This window comes from Anabrus simplex, chromosome 6 (assembly GCF_040414725.1).
Source record: "Anabrus simplex isolate iqAnaSimp1 chromosome 6, ASM4041472v1, whole genome shotgun sequence".
Classification (NCBI taxonomy): Eukaryota; Metazoa; Arthropoda; class Insecta; order Orthoptera; family Tettigoniidae; genus Anabrus; species Anabrus simplex.
The window spans coordinates 348,590,484-348,594,597 of NC_090270.1; the positions used below are offsets into that span (position 1 = coordinate 348,590,484).

Consider the following 4,114-nt stretch of genomic DNA (forward strand, 5'->3'; position numbering starts at 1 on the left):
ATTTTCTGTCCTAAACACTAAATTCCAGCATCTGTTGCTACTGAAGGGACACTAAACACAATTCTTCTCTTTGCTGTTGTTGTTCTTGGTTTCACTATTATTATTATTATTATTATTATTATTATTATTATTATTATTATTAGAGACCTGTATGTACTGTACTGTACTGTACTGCTCTTTCTCTTTTGACACCTCCTTTACTACTGAGCAATAAAGCCTGACAAGCAACTCTTTCCTTAACCAGCTGGTGGCCCTGAAAAGGGCCGTTTTTTAAATTTTTGCCTGGGAAACCAAGGCTAAGGCAATTAAGCCTTCTTCTCGGTCTTCTTGGGCAGGAGCACTGCCTGAATATTGGGCAGCACACCTCCCTGGGCAATGGTCACACCAGACAGGAGTTTGTTTAACTCCTCATCATTACGTATGGCCAACTGCAAGTGACGGGGGATGATCCTCGTCTTCTTGTTGTCACGGGCTGCATTGCCTGCCAACTCAAGAACTTCAGCAGCCAGGTACTCCATGACCGCAGCCAGGTACACGGGAGCACCAGCACCCACTCGCTCTGCATAGTTTCCCTTGCGGAGGAGACGGTGGATACGCCCGACAGGAAACTGCAGGCCTGCACGGCTGGAACGGCTTTTGGACTTGCCCTTAACTTTTCCTCCCTTGCCTCGTCCTGACATGATGCTCTGCTAGTCTGCTTCGCACCAAATGGTATTTTGCAGCCTTGTGACCACCAGTTTTGTACTCTGGCAGGTTACGCGAGGCAGCGAGCCAGCCAATGAGGCTGCAGCTAGTTCGCCCCCATTGGCTAGTACGACACAGGCGTTTTCTTTCAAATACACGCTGAAACCGGGTGCCTCCAAACAAATCCAAATCCTCACTCCGTAAGCACAGAATGAAAATTGCAACCCTCCTTCACTCTCAAACCCATCTACTCCATGATGTAAACGAAGATCCAGAAACCAATATCGTCTATATCTTCCCCAAAGACCCTTCCTCTTGCCAACCAATCGCTCAAATACTCCATGACAACAACCTAGAACACCGCCTCTTCACCGCATCTCCAAAAGAAGACCAACAGCAAGTGGAAGAAGAAGAAGAAGAACCAGAAGAAGACGAAGAACATCCCTTCGAGCATCCCTTCCACTACACCCGCAAAGACACTCCCTTCCCCATCTCTTCTAAATGCAATTTCATTCTTATTCCGTTATCTAAACCTGGACCAGTACCTATCACCCGTCAATCCGTCATTCAAGCCATAGAACCCATCATATCCCATCACATAGCCGTCATTGAAGAAACACATAATAACCATATGATAATCACCCCCACCTACAATTAATCCTTGCAGACCATCCTGAAAAAGCTCAAACAAGCAGACATTCCACCTCCAATAGTCATTAACCTATCTGACAACTCTACTACTCAGTCTCCCACTGTCACCGCCACTGCTACCGCTCCAGCAACCACTCCCCCACCTACCCAGTCCACTGAAGCCCAGACCAACCCCCCACCCACACTAACAGACACGGGATCTGGTCCTAGTGACCATATCCCATTCACACATGACAAAAACACGCAGACTGGGAGAAGGCGCAGAAAACCTGCCCCCAGGCTCACCTCACGCACCAACACACCTACTCTCCACAAATCACCCAACACTTCCTCCCCATCCTTAGTCACACAATGCTTTAACTGCCTTAAGCTCAACCACACCGCTGCTTCATGCACGGAAGGCACTCGCTGCAATCGGTGTGGAGGCCCCCACCGCCATACCGATTGCACAATACCAAGGGACCAGGCGAGGTGCGCGAACTGTGAAGGCAGTCACGCTGCCTCATATCCTGGCTGCCCCTACATCAAGCAGGCAGTTAGAGCCCACTACAAGCACTCCAGACACTTACACACTTCCAAACCCCCACCTCACCCCAACCTACCTCCCTCCTACCATGGTACCATCCCTGCCTCCTACCATGGTACCATCCCCCAACCCAGCCAAGAAACCAACCATCTCCTACGCCTTCTAATCAGTCTACTGTCCCCCCAAGCTAATCCAGTACTCCCCCCCATGCCCAATAGACAGCTAATTGTATATTAGCCCAAGACACCCACCTCCCTCCAAGTCACGTGGTTATCCCCTGTCAAGTAGTCCCTATCAGTCACCCTCTCCCCCTGAGTCAGTCGTACACTCACTTCCTCACCTTCTTCTTCTAGCACTTATCACTGATGGTTAAGCAACATTGGGCGTGGCGTCCACCTGGATGGGTGACCCACGTCACATCAGCTTACTACCCCATCTTAACGCACGAACAATCTACCACCTAATGATAAGCCCTGGCTCAAACCAGGGTCTCCTACGTGCGTCGCCCCTTACGGGGCGCAGGTCATATTCTGACCAGTTACGATGTGTGAAACTGGACTCCCCTTCCACATACCATCATTCTGTCCAGCATATCTGTGAAGGAGATAGCACCCAAGACCTAATCGGTCGGAGGGCTACAATCCTCAACAGAACCTAATCTCTGGTTTCTGTGTGAGACTTGGGGCATGGCCAGCCATTCGTTTGGATTCTCAGTAGCTACACGAGACAACCATGCCTCCTAAGACTAGCGGAAAGGCCGCCAAGAAAGCCGGCAAGGCCCAGAAGAACATCTCCAAGGGAGATAAGAAGAAGAAGCGCAAGAGGAAGGAGAGCTACGCCATCTACATCTACAAAGTACTTAAACAGGTACACCCTGATACTGGCATCTCCAGCAAGGCGATGAGCATCATGAACAGCTTCGTCAACGACATCTTCGAGCGTATCGCCGCGGAGGCTTCCCGTCTGGCCCACTACAACAAGCGCTCCACCATCACTAGTCGGGAGATCCAGACTGCCGTCCGTCTCTTGCTGCCCGGAGAGCTGGCCAAGCACGCCGTCAGCGAGGGCACCAAGGCAGTCACCAAATACACCAGCTCCAAGTAAGGAGCTACAGGGAATAACCACCCTTCTTAAGAAACGGCCCTTTTCAGGGCCACCACACCTTTAAAAAAAAGAGCAGTTGTGTTAGCCTCTTACCCTTAAGCAAACCAAAGGCAAGTTAAAAGGGGGACATCACATCAAAGTGGTTAGCATTGTTACTTTAAGGTCAAAAGAAATTAGAAAACCTCATAATAATAATAATAATAATAATAATAATAATAATAATAATAATAATAATAATAATAATCGTCGTCGTTAACACCATCATAGCCGGACGGATTATTCAGTCCTTTTGCCGCTTGAAACGACAATCGCACCGCCGTCAAGAACAACAACAACTACTACTACTACTACTACTACTACTACTACCACTACCACGGGGCCCTGGGTCTTTCTTTCTTTTCTTTCTTGAGGAGATTGGTTGGGATTGAATGTAGGCCCTGGGTCGAGTTGGGGTTAGGTTACGACGAAGTGAGGTTAAAACTACTCGGGTTAGGTTCCGCCGCGCCCCGCCGCGCGCGCTCAGTACCGCCCTCGTACGCTCCTCCATCGCGATCTCCGAGCAAAGTCTCGTCTCGACAACGCGCCCGCCCACCTCCAAAGAATAAATAACCGTTGCCTTCTGTACACATGCATCAATGAAGACTTCCTTTCTCGCCAACGGCCATACCATGTTGAATACACCGGTTCTCGTCCGATCACCGCAGTTAAGCAACATTGGGCGTGGTCAGTACTTGGATGGGTGACCGCTTGGGAACACCACGTGCCGTTGGCTCAATTCCCTTTTTACCTACTATTCTGATCTCTAAATAACCCTTTATCATCAACTTTAGCCTTACGGCTGCACAAATGTCGAAATTGATCGATTTTTGTTACATGTGAAACTAACCAGATGTTCTTAACTTTCCAACATGATTCAAGTTTATTGTAGATACTTAACTTCCTCCGAGGTGCCCGCCTAACCTGACCTGATGATGATGATGATGATGATGATGATGATGATGATGATGATGATGATGATGATGATGATGATGATGCGAGAGAGAGAGAGAGAGAGAGAGAGAGAGAGAGAGAGAGAGAGAGAGAGAGAGAGAGAGAGAGAGAGTGTGTGTGTGTGTGTGTGTGTGTGTGTGTGTGTGTGCTGTTATTTTT

General features: G+C 48.8%; 1 non-coding gene across 1 annotated transcript; it reads left to right on the plus strand.

Moving 5' to 3' along the window:
* The first annotated feature begins 3,618 nt into the window (after positions 1-3,618).
* LOC136876632 (5S ribosomal RNA) lies at positions 3,619-3,737 on the plus strand. Its single transcript, XR_010860661.1, has one exon. It is a non-coding gene; the product is annotated as a 5S ribosomal RNA (ribosomal RNA).
* Positions 3,738-4,114: the final 377 nt, after the last annotated feature.